This window comes from Pleurodeles waltl, chromosome 11 (assembly GCF_031143425.1).
Source record: "Pleurodeles waltl isolate 20211129_DDA chromosome 11, aPleWal1.hap1.20221129, whole genome shotgun sequence".
In the NCBI taxonomy this organism is placed as follows: Eukaryota; Metazoa; Chordata; class Amphibia; order Caudata; family Salamandridae; genus Pleurodeles; species Pleurodeles waltl.
Window position 1 is genome coordinate 234,256,650 of NC_090450.1, and position 25,878 is coordinate 234,282,527.

The 25,878-nt window shown below is 44.9% G+C and overlaps 1 protein-coding gene across 2 annotated transcripts in view; it reads left to right on the forward strand.

Moving 5' to 3' along the window:
• The window catches only part of LOC138265609 (diacylglycerol O-acyltransferase 2-like), a 502,849-nt gene that overhangs the window by 444,704 nt on the left and 32,267 nt on the right, over positions 1-25,878 (forward strand). The window lies entirely within an intron of this gene.

A 25,878-nucleotide genomic window follows, 5' to 3' on the forward strand; every position in this document is an offset into this window, starting at 1 on the left:
CTGCAGTGACCCACAACCGACAAGAGAAGAGTTGCACACCCCGAGTAGTAGGCTACCACAGCCACAACACAAAGAGAAGAGGCCGAAAAGTTTTTCTGACAGAACTGGACCTGTGACAGGTCCCCTTAAAAAGGAAGACATGTGGCCAGACGCCACACCACAGTGAACACGATATTAGCGTGGCATGATGCCACATTAAGAAGGAAAGAAAAGGAGAGTAGAGAACGTTGTGTGACAGACCTGTCACACTGGAACACCTGGCGACCACAGAAGTGTAAGTGTGGAAGATCACTGGGCGAAGAGATGGAAGACTCGTGCCACTAGGGAAGAGTGCACCTACAGAAACTCCAGCCACCGGGGTGCAGCGACGCCACTGGAGACAGCTCAGCAGGAGTTCAAAACGTAAGCTGTCTGCATGCGTGAACCACATATTTGCCCCACGGTTCACAGTGCGACTCTCCAGCCACCTGTCACCAGGTGTTTGAAGCAGATGGCATCGCTGCTAGCAACCGCACATGCTGACAGAGAAGAACTGCACCAACTATGCAACCAGTCCTGTGGTGGTGAAGTCCCTCCAGTCATCCTCACTCCGGCAACATCAAAACCTGTCGTCCAGGTCACCAAAGGGATGACACCATCATTGCCAGGTGCATCACCTTATCCAACAAAGGAGTAGTTAAACGCCGAGGTGAATGTCACCCCTGCAAAATGTCAAGAGACCAATGAGGCACTCCTGGCAATGTGTGAGACTGATTGCCCAGAGGCTATCTGAAAGCCCACCTCCACTTGATTGCTGTTGGCAAGTGCACTAACCATGCACCATCCACCCTTGTGGCTGTATGAATGACTTGGCCGTGTCTCCTGTCCGAGAGCCTGCAGAGGCCTGCAGATGGCCCACACACAGCCCAGCTAAGTTCACGCCGCTCCCGTGGTGACCCATCGAAAGGGCCTCAAGGAAATTCCTGAGTGAGGAATCCTTAACAAGAGGTGGTCTGGAAGCTGCTCCACCGACAAGGTATCCGTACGCATCAGGGCTTCAAAGATGGTGTCATGACACCGCAGATGTCATCCCAGTCTTTGTGGCATTGGCCGTCATGAAGTAAAAACGCCTCACAAAGTATCTCTGCAGCGTACTCCATCAACGCTCCCGATGGACCAAGTTTGAACTGTTTACACCAACAGCCTTGCCACAAGTGCCTGAGGGACTGACCCACAGTGCGTGAGTGGACCCTGAACTAAACAACTGGCTGTCACCAAGTCCAGACTCCTTCCACACAGTGCTTGTGCCCAGCAGTAGCTGGTTAAATCATGGACTCCTGCAGAGATGCCCGGGTGCTTCCAGCTGCACCTGTCCACTGCCATTCTACGGCCTGCCGCTCGAGGCTGAGAGACTGATGTTGGTGTTTCGTTATTTTGTTTGTTTTATAGGTTGGACTTAGTTTTTGTTATTTAATAAAGTTTGGGAGGAATGCAGTGTCCTGCTGGACACACGTGCATCTCTGCAAGTAGTATTTTTACCAGCTACTCCCTGAGGGCTGGACTTTACACCCATCCAACACAGTTGTCACCCTGCCAATGAAGGGAGCCCGGGTGCACATGATCAAGGCCAGTTCTCTACTATACATTTTCTAGGAACTGGTAATCATCTAAACAATAGGATTCATTTGGGGCATGGCCAACTAAGGGAATGAACTAGATGTGTTACTCCTGGTGCCTCCAAGCTGCAATGAAATGCAACTAAACTCTACATCTGCATGTCCGTACAGCTTAGATTTGTCAATACAACACCGAAGGAGTGGAAGAACCATCCAGATACAGTGAAGCTGGTGCATTACATTAGTGGGGCGAATATGCACTAGGCCACAGAACAGATGCCTGGAGTTTGGCACACCCACATCCAAGGTGACCTTGGCAGGCTTTGTAAAGTGGGTGTGCCACTCACAGGAAGAAAGGCAGACTGGGACAAGCAGTCAAAGAGAGTTAGTAGAAAGGTCAAGAAGCGGAGCCCATTACACAACACATGGCATAGAAGAATCCACAGACCGCAAACCCACAGCTTCCAGGATTAAAGACCAGTTAAGGGCAAATGGTTCTTCAGGTGCCCAGAGACATAAAACAGTAGTGAACAGTCCAGCAGTCCAGAAATTGGCAAGAAATCCAGATAAACAGCATTGCGGACACCTGTGGAGCACCTTGTGACAAGTGTGAGGGCAACGGATGTGATTTCACCAGGAACTGTCTGTTCTAAACTGAGACCAGTATACTGGGGAGAGGCCAGACTGAATGGCTCTGCGGAAACAGTGTCAGCAAGCCTCATAACCTCACTAACCCAATACACTCAGACTGTGGTACCTACAAGAACACACTGTGAGGCAATCTGATTTTAGCTCAGGATAAACTCAGAAGATCCTTCTTATAAATAGAGCAAGATTCAACATTTATCTGATAAAGGAGAGGAGCACAAGAACTGAGGCTGATTCCTCAAGAAAATGTGTACACCCCTTCTGTGTTCAGATGACAAATATCAGAGGAAGATGCAAACACTCAGTGAAGGAACTTCTTACCAACAAACAAAAAGGTAAGACAGAGACCGTCAAAGAATTTTGCATCCCAAGTTTTACCAGAAAAATATATAACAGATCCAGAGAAACTCAGCATCACACCAGACCTTTTACAACAATTCCTTAAGGAGATCAAGATGTAAGTTGGCACCATAGATCAAGATTACAAAGCTTGTTTCAAGGCAACAATTTAGGTTCACTGGGCTGCAATGTGGGCAACCTTCACAAAACCATACATGATTCCTCAGAAGAACGACATCACCTGTGGGGGGGTTATATAAGATCTGAACATCAAAATACAGAGTTGCAACTGTAACTGGAATACTTGGAGAACAAACCAAGAAACAACAACATTCATACAAGGTCTACTGAAGGGAGATGAGGGGCAAGGCATCAAGGATATATATGTGTACTCTTGCACTTCATCAGAAACAGACTGGGTGACCCCCTCAATTCCCACTTATGCTGGGTCATGCACACAGACTTAGAACAGGAGGACAAAGGCAGAGAGTGATGTGGAACTTCTCACAAGAATACACTTCCATGAAGAGAAGGAAGAAAGTATGGCGATAATCAGAGCTACAGGAAAAAAGGCATTTCTAGATCACAAAGTCCACCTCAACCAGCATCTACCCCCATCACAGTGAAACGATTAAGGGAATTTAAACCTATTACTACTTGGCATTCAAATGGAAAAACAGTAAGATGATCTTGAGAACCCTAAAAAAAGCCAGAAAGATTCTAAACCTAGCAGACTCTGACAGAGATAGTGACCTGCGTGAGGACAGCCTGTAACTGAGTCAACTGCTTTGGCACAAGAAGAAATCACATTAGAAATAAATGAAGAAGCCTTGGCTGGAGGATACCCCCATTGACAAGGCCAGTGTGATCTGACATCAGAGAAATGTAAGCAATGGAGAAGCAGGTCATCAGAGTACAGATGCCTTGTCCCCAGAGCGGGGGATGATAAACCTCAGCTTGCTGAACCCCTGTGAGTATGCTCAACAGAGTTCAGCGGGTAACGAGGTTGGAGGGTACAACAGGCTGGAATTAAGACCTTTTCAATTACACTTATTCCTTGGGGGGGAAGAATGTAGGATGTTGAAGCCTTGGGAAATAATTATCTTGCTTAGTGTTGGGCTGCTTTACCTATGTCTTTAAACTGGTATCCTTTAATGCTAGACTCTTGAATGTTCTTGCAAAGCTTCAGGCACTCCCAGATGTGTTACACAACATGAAGAGAGATGTGTGCTTTATTCAGGGAACCCACCTCCTAAAAAAACTGGCTTCACCTAAATTCTAGATGCTTTCCAAGACCATTTTCTCCTCACGCCCTGCAAAGACAGTGGGTAACAATACTATATGCTCAAGGTTAAAAACAACTGAGCCTTAAATAGCAAAGCAAGAGACTGGAGAAAATAGATAGGGGTGCTGATAGGGAGAAATATGGCAGTGCAGTTATTAACCAATTTTCTGAAGTTGAAGTGTGTGTGTGTGTGTGTGTATATGTGTGTGTGTAAATTCTTCTCACATGGACCCTCCCAGTCTTCTCCTAGTCAATCAAATCAAATAGATTCAAACAGATGAACAGCGTCCAAGTCTTTCTGTATCAGTGATGTCCAGAATCAATTTTTGTGTCAACAAAACACTGCTGAGTGTTTTCTGTATGATTTATCTAAGTCTTACATTTCCTATACTATATCCATATCTGGAGGCAAACAATTTGGTAACTTTGGTGCCAAGCCCGCTTATGATATTTTTCTTGTAGGTTAGTTAGTGCACTGCGACCTTTCCCTGCAATGGTGACTTAGGGTGGCTCGCCCTCGACCTGCCGTTTTTGGGAGATTATGGTTACTTTTAAGGAAGTTCGTTGGAATCTTGTAAAAATGCTCTCAGCAGTTTAAGGCTCCACATGACCTTGTAATTTCTGTTGAGCAAGGCGACTGTGGAGTGATCTGAGAGGCACGATTCAGCAGGAACGCCTGCTTCAGGTGAGAATGGAGCTTTTGTTGTGCTGGAAAGCATGGTGATTGGAAAGAACAGAGGTCATTTCCTTTGGGGACTAAAGCAAGTAAGGGTGATGTCCCTTTCCTAGGTGGTCAGTAGAACTGACATGGGGGAAATACAGCCTCCTCTAGGAGCTCTAGTAAAAATTCCCTTCATGTGAGGACATCAAAACCTAGTAAAATCGAACGGCTAGAGGCAAGGCGTATAATAGCACAGCTGCACGTGTTGATACAGATATTTCCCAGAGGGTTTATCTTGGGCCGGATTTAGCGCTGATGGGGCCCTGTGTGACAGCCTTTTATTAGCGCTCTCCCACCCCATGACCACCTCCCCGAATTCCCTCACTATCACCCGGTAAATGTCCCCCTGATCTCTCCATAGCACCCCTTTCACATACAATCATTTGTTTTAAAGCGCTTGTAAAGGCTGGTTTTACTAATCCACTCAGCTATCCACATAAAATATAGTTCTGTTCTTTGCAGAAGGCATATTAACCCTCTGCGCTACTTTATGGCGAGTCAAAACTGCCCCAGACAAAACTCCCATCTCTCTCCCTAGCAAGAACATTAATCAGAAGAGGTTATCTTGACATTTTAATTGCGTCCGGGAGGCAGGAGGCACAAGGAACTTTTCAGCAGGAGCTTTTAAATTGCAAGTTTCTAAGTTATTGCTACACACAGCGCCCCTCTGAGGTCAGCGCCCTCAGACTCATGTCAGCACCCGGTGCGATCGCACCGCCCTAAAGCCGGCCCTGGGTTCTCTCCTATCGCTATTTTTCAAAATGGGGCCGAATTGAACATTTCAACTCGTTTTACAAGCAGTTTTAATAATGTCGGTATGAAATTTGATATGTCCTCCTAGTATTGTCCAAGATGTATAGAACATCTTTCTTCATGTCTACCCTCAATCTCCCTTTATTTCCCCATCTTGTCTCTTACACATATATTTGCAATCGTACACTATGACTGGGAATCTATATGAAAATAATAAACGATACACACCTCTCATAACATCAGCTAGAAGACAGCAGAACTATCCCACAGGTTGGATTGGTCTCAAAGCTGCAAACAATACAGCACCCTGTCAGATCACAGAGACCTCACGGGATCAGGCAGCAGTCATCCCTGTAAGGGTACATCAATCTTACAGCTCGGGCAGCAGCCAGTGGTCATGATGATAATACCATTAAAAAGTTTACAAATATGGATGAGGTATGGTCTCCACTTAGGCAACGAAATAGCATTCTGTGCCAAACGTATCTTCTGGCACCTGTAAAAAGCCATCAGCAGAAACTGGCTCAAAACGAGTATGCATTTTTGTTGAAATATTAGCATTAGATATAGTATGGAACAGCAGCCGATTTGGCCCCAACATCACTATGCCTTTTTTGCTTTAATACACACATTTGGTTCCCAAAGAGGTTTTTGGGATTTTGGATAAACAAACTTAGGGCATGATTACTCCGTCCCAAATGTGATGGATATCCCGCTCGCCGTATTTCAAGTTCTATTATATCCCATGGAACTTGTAACACCGCGGATGGTATATACTTCACATTTAGGACGGAGTAATCGCCTCCGCCAAGGTCGTAATCATACCCTTAATTTCTCCAATTGAAAGCATGTGTTTTTTAAATAACTGTATTGTACCACAGCTGAAAGCTTTCAGTTTTAGTAAATCTTGGTGTTTGTTCCCCAAATAACACTGTCATTTATTTTGTGTAAATCTAGGTTTTTGATCCCCAAATAACACTGTGCCATTTTACCAATTGCTCACGTATACTCCTGACTCAAAAGACAGGGTTCTCTCAAATGCCAGGAACGCTCATCATCCGTTAATCATGGGTAACCAAAGGCTATGGACCCACCATATTTTGTAAGGAACACCCATTAAAATCAATGGGTCGCCAATATATGCTTGAGACAACAATATTCCAGTGGTGACCACTACTATGCCTGGAACTGCAACAGTAATGCCAAGGATGCTAATAATATACCCAAGTTTGTCACTCAATGGCAGGGTAACCCTTATGCCGAATGCCCATTAAAATGGTTACATTGCCTACAATATGACAATGAGATAATTTTAAGGCATGACCTCAAATAATACATAATATGTCTACAAGTCTGGGTTGGATGCCCAAACCTTTTCAAGAAGGAACATCTTGTACCAAGGCCACCATAAAGCCTACTAGGTGACATGAAGCCAAGGAGACCCACCATATAAATATTAGGAAACACACAATACACCAAGGAGGGCCTTCTTATGCTGAGGCCACAGGTATGGCAAGGATGCCCACACCATGGTAACAGAGGCTACTTTATGCCAGGAGAACCATAATGCCCAGAATGTCCACAGTGCGCCAACATTGGCTTCCATATGACAGGACCCCTTTAATACCTGCAGGGCAGGCAACAAGAACACACACCCATATGCACATAGATATAAATTCAAACACAGGATCACACTTGCCTTGACAAGGGTATGAGCACACACACACACACACACACACACACACACACACACTTGCACTCTAATGCACATACTCTCCCCTTGCCTCTACACCTGCTAAACGTTTTATATAGACCGGCAGGTAGCTTCTCCTCTTCCATTGAGGTTGTGAACAGGACCATAGGCATCCTCAATATTAATTGCATGGATCTCGTCATCTTCGTAAATTTTGTGTGGATAGCTGAGTGGATTAGTAAAGCCAGCCTTTACAAAGGATTTAAAACAAATGAATGTATGTGAAAGGGGGCTATGGAGAGATGAGGGGCACATTTGCCGGGTGGTAGTGAGTGAATCTGAGGAGGTGGGCATGGGAAGGGGGGTGGCCAAAAAACTTGTCACAAAGGGGGCTGCAAGCACTAAAGCCGGCCCTGGTCAGTAATACGTGGCTAATCAACACATGGCCCTTCCAGTAAGCTACAGAGTGATCAGCCGGGGGTTGCAATTAAATGGCGTCAGTCATACATAGGATTTCCCCGGACAGTCCCAGTTTTCAACGGAGTCCCGACGATTTTCACAGTTTTGAATAAATGTCCCGGTTTTTTAGATGAGGGTTGAATGATACTAAGTAGCAGCATTGATACGTTGATACCCTCACTTCCACAGATGCCTTTGTAGTTAGAAACAACTGCAGTGATTTTTTTTTTGTTTGCACGAACTTGGCAGGTATTGAAGCGCTTTACTTGAGCACAGGTTACATTACACAAGGTCACAGGAGGTCAGCTGGAGCCTCAGTTCTTGCACCGTCCATGTCCATACATGTCAATGTCACGGTGGCATGGCTTATGCTTTAAAAATGAAGTCTTCTTGTAAATTGAGACTTCAAATTGACCAGAGCCTTAAACATTCAAAATGAGTCTGTGCAGGCCATCTTTATGCTGGATACACCAAGTTCATAATAGTTATAAAGGTATCAAGTGTACTCCGTAAGTAAAAGTATGTTACATATATCTGTTCTGGTGTATCTGTGAAAGTGTCAGAGGTTAGTATGAAAAAAAGGTCTCAAACCGAAACCTTCACGACAGTTTTAGGAGAGTTTAAAGGTAACTACCACCGGAGAAGGAGAGAGAAAGTGCGTGCATGCAGTCTTTCTTATATGGCCATTTCGTTTTCATTATCACCTTTTTGTCCTACTTCTATGTTTGTCCTGTCACGGATTTTACTTTTGAAACTGTAGTCCTAGTGTTAGCGTGTCAGACCTTAATAAGTAAACTTACAAGGGAGACGCAAATAGGCCGATGAATCTTTAAACTCGCTTCGAGGTTTTCCCACCATATATCCCGTACATGCAGATCAAAAATTAATAACAGTCAATAACATTAGTAATCAATAAGAGTCAGAAATTGTCGCACACCATGACCTTTCAATCATGAATAACCACACCTTTGTAAAAGTTAGAATATTTATTTCCCTATATTAACAATGCTAGTGTGACATAGGTCAATCTCAAAATCAATTGATAAACATACAGAAAAAACACTGGTCGTCCAGAATGGAGAAAGAAATGCAATCTAATCAAAGCTTGAGCTACTACACATTCTAAAATTACAGTACAGGATAATAGCAAGAATAACTGCTCAAACAATATTACATACATGTAGTTTCAGTAAGGAAAAAGACATCAGCTGTTATTTCATACAGCGAACTTGATCAGTGAGCTCCCTAACTAGCACCAGATTAGAATAGCAAGTTGGGCTTCATGCAAACAATTTAGCCAACACAAATTTGGAAAAAATATAACTATGGCTCAATCAAAATAGCAGTTGGTACCTAGAAACAAAAGCAAATATAAATAGCAAACATCAGTGATAGTATACCTCTCTTCAATTGGATCAGCAAGCTAAGATAGTCTTTGTCATCAGGACATAAGTCTGGTCAACAAGGCATCAAGATTTAGCATCAAAGTTCAGAAAAGGCAAAGTCTTTCAAGCAATAAAGTTAAGAACGTGTCTTCTCAAGACAGTCAAGAAAGTAATAGCCAAAGTGCCTCTTAGAGCAGTTTGAAAGAAATGGTGCATCTTCTCCTGGTGCAGTCTGGCTAAGTTAAATTTCCTAAAACTTCTTTCCCACATCCTAATTGGTCAGGGTATCGCATGTTCACACTTTGTCCAATAAAACTAAAACTTCAAATCTATAACTTCACTATCACATGGTTCACATGTCGAAGATTGGCTCCTTTTGTCCAGCTCCCGTCATTCGGCTCGTCTGGTAACAATATTGTTGCAGCTTATACTCCAGTCAGTATGGTCTTTGTCTTCTCATGGGAAAGTCAGTCTCACACACACTTACATTAAACATTGTTGCATTAGCAAGTACAGCATCTTCTATCAAACAGTTCTCATGAGAAAGATTTCAGCTACGAGCACATGGACAGTACAATGGTAAATCACGATTTAATTCTCTAAAAAGACATTTTATTAAACGCCTAAAAAATACAGCTTGACATGAGACCGTGCAACTAGGCCAAAACCTCGCCAAGTTAAGGCCTATGATTAATAATGCTAAGACATAATGAATAACCCTTAATATGACATATTACAACATTAATCAAACATAAACTCAACATTTCATATTAATAAGCCATTAATAAGTACACTTCGTGAACATTGGTGGCCACTGTGGTAGTCGCACCTTCAAATGTGTGCATTATTTTTCTCTAAGTTATTACATTCTCTATGCAAATTCAACACTCAAAATACATGAATATACATTAATAAAATCAGCGTTAACACTAATCATACGTCATGTTTATGGACGGAGCGCCTCTAGCTTGCCATGGCACAGAAGACAGTGCTGCATAATTCCGGTTCCACGAGTGAAACCTCTGGAGCTTCTAATGAGCGTATGGCCATCTATCAGGAGTGCTGCCACTATCATGAATTCAAGTGCATACCTGAAGGGAAGGGCATTGATGCCACTAAGGTACTTGTCATAATTGTGCATCTAAGGGTGTGTTGTAGCACATGTGGCATTTCTGCCTTGAGTCTCTATGCAGACTTTTCTGGTTTCCCAGGTTATGCGTGAGTAGCTCATCCAGCCCAGGTTTTGTCTTTGAATTCTAGGACTTGTAGTCGTGTATTATCCTATTCTCAATCAGAATTATAGATGATCATGTTTAACAGTGTTGAACTGGCTTTTCGAGCAGCATAGCACTGCCAGATAGGCCAGCTTTAAAGTTCTAGAGTGTGGGCAGTGGGTGTCCTCCTGGGGTGGGCAAGGGTGACAGGGGGTGTCCCTGGGGGCATGAGGGGGCATCTCTGGGCTCCTTCAGAGCCCACAGGTCCCTTAACGCCTGCCTTTTCCAGGCGCTAAAAAACGGCGCAAAAGCGGCCGTACGTCATTTTTTTTACCCGCCCACTCCCGGGCGTGAATTTTGCCCGGGAGTGTAAATACGGCGCACATGCCTCAGAGTCAATTTTTTTGACGGAAACGCCTACCTTGCATGTCATTAACGCAAAGTAGGTGTCCACGCTAAAAAATGACGCAAACTCCATGGACTTTGCCGCTAGACGCGTCTAACGCCAAAGTATAAATATGGAGTTAGTTTTGCGCCGGAATTGCGTCAAAAAAAAACGACGCAATTCCGGCGCAAACAGAGTATAAATATGCCCCTTAATGTATATTGAATTGATAAACGTTTTTCTCTTACCTTGTGTTCAAAATAGTGAGACAGTGCCACCATGTGGTAGATCGTCATAAATAACTGCCGCAAACATCAGCGCTTTATCTCTATTTGAATCAGAGGATGTTGTGCATTTTTCCGTTTTCATGCCCCGGAGTACTTTTCGAGTGAACCGAGTGAATGTCTCTTTTCATGGAATTTGAAAAGGGGTGTAAAGCAAGGCTCATCAAATTATGTATTACAATCATAAGGCAAGGCTCAATAATTTATGTATTATATTCATACACCGTAGATAGACGCTCAGAGGTATTTTAGGATGGGTTGTATTTTATCGAGTCCTTCGCCACCATTGTTTTCAATATTTTGTTACCACAAAACAAAGTCAGACTAGCATATAGGGCAATCAGGCAGTGCGCAAAGGGCTGGTCTGTCAAGTCATTGTATGGGCCTGTATTTGGCTGTTTGCCGGCCTGTTTTGTGGTCTGCTCGGCCGGTTTTTCCTGTTCATTTCCCTGATATTAAAATAAACATCGCCTGATGCTGCAACAAACTAAAATCCATGCAGTCTTCCATACCAAAACTCAGAAAAAAATCTGTTGCTTATGTAGCTATTGCTCTTGAAAATATTTTAATTTTGCAAATTGTGTTAAATGTTTTTTCTTTAGATTTGTTTAGCTAAATGATGGGTAAAATACAGGTTTTGCAACCTATTTGTCAGATGGCAATTACAGACTAGCTGAGGTAATGCAATATTTGTTCACATAATAGGGTTGTTGAACAAGAGCAATTTCTTGTGGTGATTGTGAAACCATGTCAACATCTTATTGTGGAACACTTGCCTGCCACAAAAGATTGTGAAGTTTAAAGCCGGTCATTGGGGGTGAGCGTCTGGGTAAAGAATACAGAACAAGCTCGCATTAGTCAGGTTGTGGTGACGCCAATGCTTGTGTGTTTTGTTATCAATCACTCAGTTGAAAGTGGAGTTGACACTGTGTTGGCAATATTCCTGATATAATTGTCATTGTTGTATGTTTACTTCTGTGATATTTCATATTTGTATGAGTGTTAGCTGCAAATTCAAATTTATGGAAACCCATTTAGTTGTGCTGTTTTGGGTTAAATTTAATTAGTTAAGGGTTACATTTTGATATGAGCCTTTAAGGGCTAATGCTCACTGATTTACTGGGGTACTCTTTCTAGAGCATCTGAGGTAGTTGCGGCGTGTGCCTGCTTTCAGTGCGGCCGACTTCTGCATCACTCTTCCCACAGGGGCTGGACCGCCGAGGACACCTTTGAGTGCCTCTGTCTACATCGGGCCCCACAGTGCATGTGCTTACAACCCCCAAGGGCCATGCCTCTGACTTCCGCAGCCCCTGCAGTGCGCGTGCCCGCAGCACCTGGCTTTTCAGGAGCTCTTTGGTGCCGGGGGCTGGCACGGCAGGCCATATTTACCTGATGCGTCCCTGGGTGACTGTGCATTGGACAAGTATTGAAGTAAAGTGCTATGCAACGGCTTGGCCGGCCCAGCGTGCGCCGCGCCGCCATCTTTGTTTGGGTTTTGCCCAATGTTTTGCATGAATAAAGGCGGCAACTAGCAGACACTGTAACATCACGGAGGCAGTTGACATTTACAGTGTCTCCGCAATCAGCTGCTTGCAGTGAGAGATTACTGCTCCTCATCCCAGGGTTGTGTTTTTTGCTTCCCAAAATGTTTATTTTAAAATAAGCCTCTCACTTTTATCACTATGCCATCGACCTACAGTGTATTTTGTGATTATTTTAAAAGAATCCTCCTTGTCCCTCATTTGAATAAGATGTCAGATCAGGAGAAAGAGAGCCCTGAGATCCCACATGCAAAGATTAGTGAGGAGTTAATTAGGAAGCTAATACAAGAGATGCATACCTGCGTATGTGAGACGCTTGCCCATGTGATGGTTAATAAAAGATCTGTGTTATCTGATGATGAATTTGAATGCAGGTCCATCTCGGGGTGAGTCTCTGATTTTGGAGATGAAGGAGGCAAGAGAAGGGACAAATCTTAACATATCAAGAGAGGGTCTATACCCCTTAAAAGGATGGGAGGTCCAAGTGCCTCAAAGAAGATGGGAGGTCAAATCACCTCAAAATGAATGGTAGATCTAAGCACCTCGAAGGGGTTTGGTGTCCTATGGGGCACAAAAATGAAAGCTGTCCGAAGCAACACTACGGAATCAGGTGCCCCTAGTGGCCCTCAGAATATTGAGTTGGGAGATAAGGAACAACAGAGTGAAGTGCCCTTAGATGATTACGTATTAGACCTTGAACAGGGAGACTTTAATGTGGATGACCTCTATAGCGAGAATGAGACTCCTTCTACCTCCAAGGGTATTGTTAAAGATCCTCTGGGGGAGGAAATGTTTCCCCTGCATAGCATTAGGCACTCCAGGAATGCTGAGAGGTGCCCCCTGGATCATGTGGGCAAATTCATCAAATGATGGATCAGGAACCCACTTGAGAAGGAAGCCGTAGTATTTTAAAGGCCCAATACTCAAGACCTGTAATCCATGAGAAAGTGTGCCATACCCCAAACCTAGACCAGAAACTTATTACCTTCCTCTTTAAGCTAGGCAGTGATCCTGGGAAGGGACTTGAGGGGTCCCTTAAGGCTTGTCAGGACTTCCTGCCTGATGTGATTAGGCCCCTGGCAAAGATTATCGACATGGCGGAGGAGACACATGTCAACAAGCTCCCATTGGATATAAATCTACTCAGTGGTTGGAGCCAGAGGACGTGGGTTCTTCTTGGAAATGCCAACACTGGCCTCAATGCCGAGTGGCTTAGCGTAGTACTCATGAAAATAAATCCTAAACTTGGAGATCTTGCAGAGAAAGAACTCTACGAGAATCCCAAGGGTCTTCTCTTCGGCAAGGGCATGATCAAAACCCTGGGCAACTACATGGCAACCTTAACTGCCCTTGACAAGGCCCAATCTAACACATGCAGGGTTTTCAGTTCAGGTGTTTTTGGACGGGCCAGCAGAAGGGGATTATCTGCCGGCCGGGGATACCAGAGGTCCCACTTCTCAACCTTCAGACAGAGAGGCTTTTGCAAGGGATATCAAGTCAGATCAACCATGACCTTTTATCCCCAAAGAGGACGTTTACATTGTGCAAGGGGGAATAGGTCATGTGGAGAAGGCTCAGCTGTTTACCAGAGTGAGTACAACAATTTCAGCTTCTTCTTCTTTCCTGGGAAGAGTGGGAGGTCGCCTCAGACTTTTTACCCAGGCCTGGGACACAATTACACCGGATCCTTGGATGCTAGAGACCTCCCAGGGACTCAAGATAGATTTCCTGAAGAAAGCCTTCTAAGCTGTTTTCCCCAAGAGAACTTTGACCACAGATCAACAGAAAGTGGTAGAAGAAGAGGTAAAATGTATGTTGCAGAAGGGCTCCATCGTAGAAGTTCCCTTAGAGCATAGGTTTTTTGTAAGTGCATCCTTCCTTGTGGAAAAGAAAGACAAGGGGTGGGGGTCCTTGATCAACCTAAGAGATCTGAACAGATTCCTTGTATACCGGCATTTCAAAATGGAAGGAATCCATCTCTTAAGGGATATGTTGCTAGAAAAGGATTGGTTGGTAAAGTTGGGCTTGAAAGATGCCTATTTTACCATTCCGATAGCCAGGGAGTGTCAGTGTTATCTTAAATTCAACTGGCGGGGGCAACTGTACTGATTTTGCACGCTTCCTTTTGGCCTTTCATTGGCACCATGGTGCTTTACCAAGGTGATGCGAGCTGAAGCTCCCTATCTCAGAGAGAGGTGTGCGTTTGACTGTCTAGATGTACAATATCCTTATCGTGTCCCAATGCCAAGCCCATGTTTTGAAGGACTTGGAAATGGTTATGTCCCTTCTAGAGAGATTAGGCTTCATAGTAAACATACAGACGACTATTATTACCCCTTCAGGTTTCTTGAGATTTTAGGTTTCACAGTAGATACAGTGAACGTAGTTCTGCTTGTGCCCTTAAAAAGATTACCAAAATTCGGAAAGAGATAAGGTATGTACTGAAATGGGAGTCTTTAAATCTGAGGGAACTAGTCACACTCTTAGGTCTTCTGTCTTCTTCCATTCAGGCGATCTTTCAAGGACCCTTACATATTGCACTTTGCAGAGAATAAGGGTGAAGGCCCTTTGGGGAAGACTGTGGTATGGAGACAAGGGCCCATATTTATACTTTTTGATGCCAAACTGCGCTAACGCAGTTTTGCGTCAAAAAAATTAGTGCCGGTTAACGCCATTCTGAAGCGCCATGCGGGCGCCGTATTTATTGAATGACGTTAGCCGGCGTTAGCCGCCGGCGCCGTCTGGTGTGCGTTAAAAAAAACGACGTACACCAGGCAGCGCCGGCGTAGGGGGATATGGGGCTTGGGCGTCAAGAAATGGGGCAAGTCAGGTTGAGGCAATTTTTTCGCCTCAACCCGATTTGCGCCATTTTTTTTCACTCCCAACCCCCATAGAAATTACTCCTGTCTTAGCAAAGACAGGAGTCATGGCCCCTTGCCCAATGGCCATGCCCAGGGGACTTATGTCCCCTGGGCATGGTCATTGGGCATAGTGGCATGTAGGGGGGCACAAATCAGGCCCCCTATGCCACAATTTTTTTTAAAAAAAAACACTTACCTGAACTTACCTTAATGCCCCTGGGATGGGTCCCTCCAGCCTTGGGTGTCCTCCTGGGGTGGGCATGGGTGACAGGGGGTGTCCCTGGGGGCATGGGGGGGCACCTCTGGGCTCCTTCAGAGCCCACAGGTCCCTTAACGCCTGCCTTTTGCAGGCGCTAAAAAACGGCGCAAAAGCGGCCGTACGTAATTTTCTTTGACCCGCCCACTCCCGGGTGTGAATTTTGCCCGGGAGTATAAATCCGACGCACATGCCTCTGCTTCGATTTTTTAGACGGGAACGCCTACCTTGCATATAATTAACGCAAAGTAGGTGTCCACGCTAAAAAATTACGCTAACTCCATGGACTTTGGCGCTAGACGCGTCTAACGCCAAAGTATAAATATGGAGTTAGTTTTGCGTCGAAATTGCGTCAAAAAAAACGACGCAATTCCGGCGCAAACTGAGTATAAATATGCCCCAAGGTATCTCTAGATCAGAAAGCAAAGCTGGGGTTGAATTGATAGTGGGAGAATAAGGATGCCAGGAATGGCAGGATGATCTTTGGATGCTCCCCAGAATTCATTCTAGAGTCAGATGTGACTTTATGTGGTTAGGGTGCACGCTTGGGTGCATTGGACAATAGGGGTTGGGGTTACACATAGAGAAATCGCTTTAACATAAATTATTTGGAGTTGGTTTCAGGTTTCTATGCCCTTATGAGTTTTAAATATTGTTTGCAAGGCAGAACGGTTTGGTTAAAGTTGGACAATGTTTCTGCAGTTGCATATATAAATTGCTTAGAAGGAACAAGATCTTTAGAACTGTCAGATTTAGCCAATAAACTCTGACTACTTTGCTTGAAGCACAAGATCAGTTTGAAGGCAGAATATTTACCTGGAAAGGCAAAAGTGACTGCAGACTGGAATTAAAGTTTTTAAAGTGATTTCAGCAACTGCAAATTGAGTGGGGCCCATTTCAGGAAACTGTCTCAGATTTGGGGCCCACTGGAGTTAAACCTCTTTGCAAGCAGATTGACATTTCAACTGAAGAGGTACTACAGTTTGATGCCAGAGCTGCGTTCTCTAGCGGTGAATGCCTTCCTTCTGACCTGGAAGGGGACCAACACTTACGCATTCCCACCTTTTGAGATGATTCAGAAGGTGCAACAAGAGAGATGCCCTCTGGTCCTAATAACTCCCTTTTGGTTGTCACAGGAATGGTTTCCAATGACCATGGAGCTAGCTTATGACATTCCCTTTTTTCTTTTTGAAATCAAAGGTCTGTTGAGAGACACAGATGGAGGGGAACACCCACTGGAACTGACAAGGACTTTGAGCCATCTTGTTTGGAGAATATCAGGAGATCTAGAGAAGTATCAAGCCTTTTGGAAAGAGCTGAGGAACTCCTGAAGGAGTTCTGGGCTCCAGGAACCAAATATAGGTACAAAGGAGTATGGAAAACATGTGTACGTTGGTGCATGGAAAGGGATTTGGATCCCACAGAAGAGTTGCAGCTCACGGGAGGGAGAAGGGGCACGGGGGGGTAGCGAAAAAAATATATACATTGTTTCGCCGTGCCACCTCCGAACTGCTCTCCGCTCCTTATCTGCAGGGATAGACTCAAGCTCCCAGCCTGCCCTGCGTCCAATCCTACTGCTGCTTATATGCTGCCAGCAGCATGAAATCAGTGGTAGGATTGAACGAGGCAGAGTGGGAGCCTCTGTCTGCTCTCTCCAATCTGGCTCTGCGGTGCCAGGTTGGACAGAGCCTTCTGCGCAAGTATGTTTGGCCTGCCTAAGAGGGCTGGCCAAACGTACATGCGCACAGAGGGGGAGTGATGTGCACTCCCCCTCAGTCCCTGTCATGCCAGTGGCCCCATCCGTTTTGCAGTAAAAACGAATAAACATAGTTTATTATTTTTTACTGTAAAAGTTGCTGCTACTGCTGGCGGGGGAGGCCACGCTTCTCCGCCATAGCAGAGGAGCCACCCCTGCCATGGAGGCTCCTATATTTAAAGTGGTTAATTTTTTGGTAGAGCAGTTTGATAGGGGCCTTAGGTACAGAACGATAAACTGCTATAGGTCTGCAATTTCTGCAGGACACATTATAGTCAATGGCAGGATCTTGAGAAACATTTTTGATCTGTAGAGTCCTTAAGAGCATCAGGTTGAGAAGAACCCCTAGACTTAAATATGAGACCCTTTGAGATGTAAATTTAGTTCTCTGTATGTTTTTTTCTTGGCCTAGTATTAGATTTCTTGACCAAAAAAACTTTCCATGAAGGTGGCTTCCTTACTTTGTCTAATATCCAATTGTCAGGTGTCGGATGTTAAAGCTTTATAGGTAAATAAGAGAACATACAATACCTTTGGGGTAACTTTTGAGATTATTAGGAGAACGAAAACAATGTCTGACACCATACTTTACCCAAAGTTTAAATTCTTACAGAAAATTGTGTGTTGTGAGTTGCATGAGGGAATACGATTCTAGTGTGAGCGAGTTTCATCCTAGAGGTACTGATCAACTTTTGATTTCCTTTGTGAAACACTTTAAAGCGGTTACATGTGCAACTATTGCAAGGCGGGTAAAATGGACTATGCAACTGACTGGTGTTGATTTACAGAAGTTTCAAGCTCATTCTACGAGGGTAACTATGGCTAGTCAGTCATTTTGGAGAGGTGGCAGATTGGAGAATATCTTGAGGGCCGCTGACCAGTCTAATTCTTCAACATTTGCAAAACATTACTGTAAGCCAATTGAACACATGTCTGATGTAGTACTGGAGGTCTACCAATATGCATAATGGTAGCCTCTGGTCCTGTAATGAGAAGCGATTTTCCAAATTAAATGCGAAGAGAATCTGGATTTCATTAAAGACACGGAGGCTAACATTAATCCCATCCTCCCACCCCAGAAGTGGCAATTTACCTTTTGTTATACGGTGGTACTGAAAAAACCCGAAAAAGAAAATATAATAATTAAAAGGAGTAAATGAAGAGTTAAGGAAAATGTTATACTTTTAGATGAACATTTAATTGTCGACTATCTTGTTTTCATGTTTTGCAGGCTTTCGTAAGCTGGAGTATTAATGTTTCCCTTTCCTTTCAGATAACCAACAGTATGTTTCCTATAGGAGCTGTGTTCCTCTGAGGGCTTACTCTCCCAGTGGGTTCTGTTTCTTTGTTCATCCATGAAGGAGGAAGCAAGTTTCGCATTTCAAAGAGGCAGATTGTTATGTGCATGCACTTATGATATTTTATTGATGTTCTGTTCTAGAATGTTTACTTCATCACGTAAAAGGTCTTTCAAGTGCTGCATGAAGTAGTATTCAAGTTTAATGCCTAATGTTAGTCTCCGTGTCTTTAATGAAATTCGGATTCTCTTTGCATTTAATTTGGAGAATCACTGTGTCCATTGTTAGCGCGTCTGACCTTAATAAGTAAACTTACAAGGGGACGCGAATAGGTCGATGAACCTTTTGACTCACAATTAAGATGTTCTTACCATAGCTCCAGTACATGCAAATCAATAATCAATAACCATACACAATATCAATAATCAGCAATAATCAATAACAGTAATAATCAATAGAGTCAGTAATCGTAACGCACCATGACCTTTCAGTCATGAATAACAACACCTTTTAGTAAAAGTTAGAATACTTATTTCCCTGTATTAATAATGCTAAGGTCATGTAGATTAATCTCAAAATCAAATGAAACACATACAAAAACAATACTGGCTGTCCAAAGCGGCGGAAGAAACATAATCTAATCAAAGCTTGAACTACGACACATTCTAACGTTACAGTGCAAATTAATAACAAAGTCAACTGCGTCAAAGTGATTTCATATATTCAAGTTCAGCTGAGAAATTCATCAAGCATTATTCCCTATTAGCACAATTTCATTTGTGAGGATCCTTAACTAACACCTGATTAGCGTCAGCATGTTGGGCTTTATGTAAAACAATTTAGTAACACCAGTTTGGAAAACATCTAACTATGGCTCTATCAAAACAGTGCAGTTGTTACCTAGAAAGAAAAAGCAAATATGCATAATAATCAAAAGTCTAATACATAATACCTATGCTCAAATGTGGATCAGCAAGCAGAGTCAGTCTTCATCCTCAAGACAGCAGTCGATCAGCAAGCATCAGGATTCAGCATCAAAGTTTAGAAAGCACATAGGCCCTCATTACAACCCTGGCTGTAAATCCCACTTACTGTCGTGCAGAAGACAGCCAACATACCGCTGCAGCCGCGGAATTCCGTTTCAGGTATTACGACCCACAGCCCGGAATCCGCCACAAATCAGACACCCACACAAGTCCGCCACACCAAAGGTCAGTGATAAACTGGCGGTATCCAAACCCACACCGTCACACCAACAAGAATACGCCCACACTATCACGACCCACGAATCAACCCGGCAGTCTCTCAACCACGGTAAACCATTGGCGGTACACACCGCCACGCTCAAAATACACACACACTTACAAAACACAACCACATTGGACAATTCGAAATACACACACCTGATACACATACACACACCACACCCACACACCCAATACAATATAAAACACACACCCACAGCACCCACAAACCCTTACTACCAGAAAATCGAAAGCAGGCCAGAGAGAGGCACTACCTAAAACAACACCAGCATCCACAGACACAACACCATCACTTACACAACATCCACGCACCTCAAACAACACACACCAACACATCCCCACACACATCACAACAGATACCACCTCACACATCACCCACACCACATCATGGCACCTCAAAGACACCCCAGGTTCTCTGACGAGGAGATCAGGGTCATGGTGGAGGAAATCATCCGGATAGAGCCACAGTTATTCGGATCACAGGTGCAGCAGACATCCATTGCAAGGAAGATGGAGCTATGGCGCAGAATAGTCGACAGAGTCAACACAGTGGGACAGCATCCAAGAACACGGGATGACATCAGGAAGAGGTGGAACGACCTATGGGGGAAGGTGCGTTCTGTGGTCTCCAGACACCAGATAGCTGTACAGAGGACTGGCGGTGGACCCCCACCTCTTCCCCCACAACTAACAACATGGGAGGAGCGAATCTTGCAATCCTGCATCCTGAGGGCCTCGCAGGAGTAGCAGGAGGACTGGACTCTGGTAAGGCAAATCTTTACTACCTTATCCCCCTACCCCACCTGCATGGCATCACATACTCCCAGCCTTACCCTCACACCCAGCACCCCAAAACCCACACATACCCCACCAACACAACCCACACATCCCAAAAACAAGCCCTGCATGAAACACCAATGCATGGACACCCATCACCCAGGCATGGCCAGTACAGAGACTCACTCATGCCCCAAAATCACCAATCACACAAGGACCAAGACAAAAATGCAAGCACTGGAGTAGAGGGTCACTCACCCATTGCACACAATGGCACACACACATACAATAATGTTCCATTTACACCCCACCAGGACCCCTACCCAACGTCATCGGACAGGAGGTTCCAGACATATCCAGTCCCCCCACAGAAGAGGCCCACAGTGATGACAGCAGCTCTGCACGCCTTGATCAAGATGACCAGCCCCGACCCATCTGGGACCTCGGGACAGTCGGTTCCCCTGACACAGTCACAAGCCACCACAGAGCCTCCCCCCTTAGGAAACACCAGCACTGCACCCACCCAGCGGGCCCATCCCTCTGTCCCCAGGACATGTCAATCAGCAGTGTGTCCACCACTACAGGGAACCCAGGCAACCCCACTAACACAGGACGATCAGGGACCTGGGGGCAGTGGCAGTGGGCACACGGTTCAGGGGACAGAGGCACAGGACAACAGGGAATCTTGGAGGACTGCTGTGCGACAGGGGGAGGACAGGGCCATGGAACCCACTCTCCACGAGGCACTCTCCAACATCATGGGAGCTTACCATCATTCCCAGGAGACGATGGCAATGGTACTGGCCAAATTTCAGGAGACCAAGCGGCTGCAGGAGGAACACTACCTTGGGATCAGGGAGGACTTGAAGTCCATTAACACCACCCTGGTCACCATTGCAGGGGTTCTGGCAGACCTGGCCAACACCAGGAGGGACGCAGTGGCACAACAAGGGGCCCCTGACACTAGCCTGGACGATGAACAGCCCTCCATCTCCGCCGGCGCTAGTGGACAGGAGGCTCCGCCACAGGAACAGCAGGACACCAGCACCCCACCCCACCCCCTGCAGATGGAGAACCACCCCGCAAACGGTCCCTGAGATCCAGGAACAAGACAGAGAACATTGCCAAGACCCCCGCCAGGAAATGAGACCCTCCTGAATGTCACCCTTCAGTCCCACTATGTCACCCTGTCCATCCTTAAACTGCCATTGCTCCACTTCCTATGCCCCTTTGGACAATGCACCTGTGAAACAAATAGACTGGACTCTGCCATGGTGTGTTGCTTCACTCTTCAGAATAACAGAACTATGCACTTCAGGATAGTTTAGGGCACAATGTGAAACAATCACTCTTACACACCTTAGTAAGTAGAATAATCAAGTTTATTTATGGGGCAAGTTCTCATATAGCAAAACTGACCACACTAATATATCATGAAAAATAACATGAGAATAACTGTGAGAATATAAACACTCTGTGATATCATGAAAAATAACACGAAAATAACTGTGAGAATAAGTGCATATTACATACGCACACACAATATGCTTCAATGCTTATAAATTGAAAGGCTTCACCGAAAAGAGATTCTGCATCCCTCCGCCGCACACAAAGCCGGGGAACCCAAATCGACTGGCACAGGGAGTCTCCTTCGGGACAATCAGTCCTCCTGGCGTTGCGTCCAACCCAGAAGAGAGTTCCTAAACCAGTCCATCAAGGCTCCTGACTGTTATAGTATTTACTAACGCCCAGGAGTCTTTTCTAGAAAAAGACCCCCTCCTTTACAAATTGTGCAATCAGCGGTACCTTGTTCACCATTCGAGACGTCTCCTCGGAACGGGCCAGGTTCCCAGAAGAGGGCTCCAAGGTGAAGCTTGCATTCCTCCTTGAGTACAGGCGCATCCCCCTGTTGTCCTAACTGATAGCTCGTGGAATGTAAATACCGCCCTTCGTATGAGGCAGATGGAGCGAAGTTGAGCAGAAAAACACCCCACCCTGCAGCTTGCCGAAGCTTGTGGAAAAACACAGAACAGTGCTTTACGCACAGAACCAGACATGACAAAATGGAGTCGTGAACCAACGTAAAATAGAAGCAGAGGCCAATGGTCCATAGTATATTTCATTGTTCTTACCCTGCACCACTGTTCACCTTGCACTTAGTGCACTTGCACCTAGTGCATGTAGCAATACATTCCACCCTTGGACCATTTGACCAACTTACAACTAAGTATAACCTATAAGCTGAAATGGCACTGCTCTTGGGAGACACTGAGATAGAAGGTTAGGCACACACTGAATACAACAACATAACAAAATTAAAATAACTATTATGATAATGATGACACCAAGGATATAACGCAGTTGGCCTAAATCAGGCAGCCATCCAAAAACCCAATCCCACCACCCCTTGTCAACATCCTGCTGCACCCCCTTTACTAACTTATGCAGGACCTCTATGTGGGAGTTGATTGATATGGAGTGGTCGGACAAATTAAAACAACACAACCCTTCAAAATCGCTGCAGCCATGGTTGTGTTTGAGCAGTAAATAATCAATAGAGGCGCGATTCTGCAAAACAGCTTTTCTAGTTCCCTGTACATCTAATAACAGCTCAGCTAAAGCAGCTGATGTATAATTAATATTCTTAACTACTAAACATGCAGGTTTAAAAATAACTCTGGTATTATACACTGCGAGCCCTGGCACCCCTACGATAGAACCAGCTAAACTGACATATTCCATTTTGGAAAGCAATGAAATTTCAGAATCACAGTCTGTAGGCAATTGAATAGTGTCTCTGGTATAGCGAGGGTGTAGAGCAGTATCCATAGGAAACATGAGAAAGCCTAAGCGTGTCCAGGCACAAGGCCCTCCAGTTAGATTGGCTGGGATATAGGTAAAAGAGATGTTACCACATGAAAAGAGCCAATCTTTAGGCAACTTAACGTTTTGAATGTGGCTGGCAGCAGGCACCACATTCTGGCAGAACATTGAATTATTTACATTCAAACAGGTCAGGTCATTTCGTGAGTGGCACAATGTCTGTTGTGCAGCAGTTAAGTTTTTGTCTCTTTTCTCCAATTTAAGCTGAGCACATTTACCTATTTTTATAGGATCACAGGCCAATGAATAGTACACATCCCCATTTGAGATGTGAAACGTGAGTATGGATGTCATGTTCCTCCACAACCGCCTGCCCACCTCCGGGCAATGACAGCAGTACTCATAGAGTGACAGATGGGAGCGAACCTCACTCACATCCACCATTCCATCCTGGTATGTATTGTTAAAGATGTGCAATAATACCGCAGCAGGAGTGGGCACCGCCACTAGACAAGTGGTAATCAGATCTTGAACGCTTCGCATGTTACTCATACAGAAGTGAGATACATTCAGCACTTCCTGCGCCAGATGAATCCAAACATTGTTCGGTTGTTGTAACAGTGTCAGCACCTGCGGCTGACGATTGAATCTTTGGGCTATGAGCCCATCCCGCTCCCCGGTGGAGCCTCCCGAAAGGGCTCCATACACCACACTCATCGCACAGGCACCCCACAGGATGATCTCAAAAGAACAAAGACAAAACACGTATTATCATTCTCGCAAATAGCATTTATCAGCGGGAACATGTTCCCATTTGTCTTGACCAGGTCGCATAACTACCAGGACATTGTCTGGTCCAGTGGCAATGGCATCAGCGGGTTGAGGATGGTTATTTGGGGATTCAATCCACACTTTGGCCCCTGGTTTCTTGTCAGTAGATCCGAACCCTCCTTTGCCTTTTACAGTGAGAAGGGCTGGGGCAGTCCCCTTTTTGACAACACCTCCATAAACCGGCATGATGACAATTTGGGCAACACGATCACCGGGTTGCACGACTAGGTCTGTGTCGCCACTGTTCAAGAGAATGACTTTCAACTCGCCCTGGTAGTCTGCATCTATCACGCCTCCTAAAATTTGGATGTCTCTCAGGGCAAGCCCAGATCGAGGGGCGATTAGACCATAATGCTCATGGGGAATCTGAATTCCAACCCCTGTTTCAATCAGAGTGATGTCTCTAGGCTTCAATCGATGCATGTGTAAAACATGCAGGTCAAGTCCTGCAGATTCTGGTGTAGCTCGATATGGGGCCAAAGCTCCTGGAGCTGTTTCCCAATACACAATGGTATTGCTTGCTGTAAATGGATTGATCTGTAAAGCAGGTGTGAGCATTCTCATTAGAGGTGTTTGGTATTCGTAAGGGGTCGGTTGTTAAAAATTTGCAAAGCATCGTACAAATTATCCCTCCACCCCTTCAGTGTCCCATCAGACAGTTTGCGCAATTGTTCTTTCAACAACCCATTCATTCTCTCAATCAGTCCCGCTGCTTGTGGGTAGTAAGGTATGTGAAAAATCCACTCAATATTGTGTTGTGCACAATAGTCCTGCACTAGTCTGCCCTTGAAGTGGCTGGCGTTATCACTTTGAATTTGGAGCGGCACTCCATAGTACAGAATCAACAGATCTAATGTTTTCAGGGTGCTCTGCTGAGTTGCGCGCTTGCAGGGAAAGGCTATGAGATAACCAGAGTAAGTATCCACCACTGTGCCGGCATACTGACACCCTCTGCTCACTGGCATTGGTCCAATGTAATCCATCTGCCATATCTGTCCTGGCAATTTACCTCTGCCTAGCTGGCCTCTCACCACCTGTGGGACCAGTCTGTGTTGTGTATGCTGACAAATGGGACATTCAATGATTGCTGTTTTAATTAAATCTAGGTGAAGATGCATCCCTCTAATCTCTGCCCACCTGTGAGTAGCCTTTTCTCCAAGATGTCCGCATTTCTGGTGTGCCCATTTAGCCATTCCCACCAAATCCGAATTCTGCGCCTCCACTTCAGCCTCTTGAATCTTGGCTCGATCGTCTGCAAGACAATTGAACCATCGGTCTAATGAATCAGTTGGACAGTGAGCGTCCACATGATAGACAGTCACGGTGCTTTGAGGTAACATTTCCCAGATCTCCTGCCATAACTCCTTCCCCCATACCTCTTTGTTATGGATTTTGTACTGATGTGCATGCCACGTGGGAAGCCAAGTAGCTAACCCATTGGCGGTAGACCAGGAATCTGTATAAATGAGACATTTTCCGGGTAGCTCTTGTTTCAAAGCTTGATACACAGCGTAAAGCTCTGCAAACTGGCTACTTCTTCCCTGTCCTGTAGTTGTTAAAAGCTTCTTTGTAACAGGATTATAGGACACTGCTTTCCAGTGCCTTTTCGCTCCAACATATTTTGCTGAGCCATCTGTGAACCACACATGTTTTTTATCATCTGCTGACACGTCTGTGAACGGCTGGTCCCACCCTACAGGAGATTCACA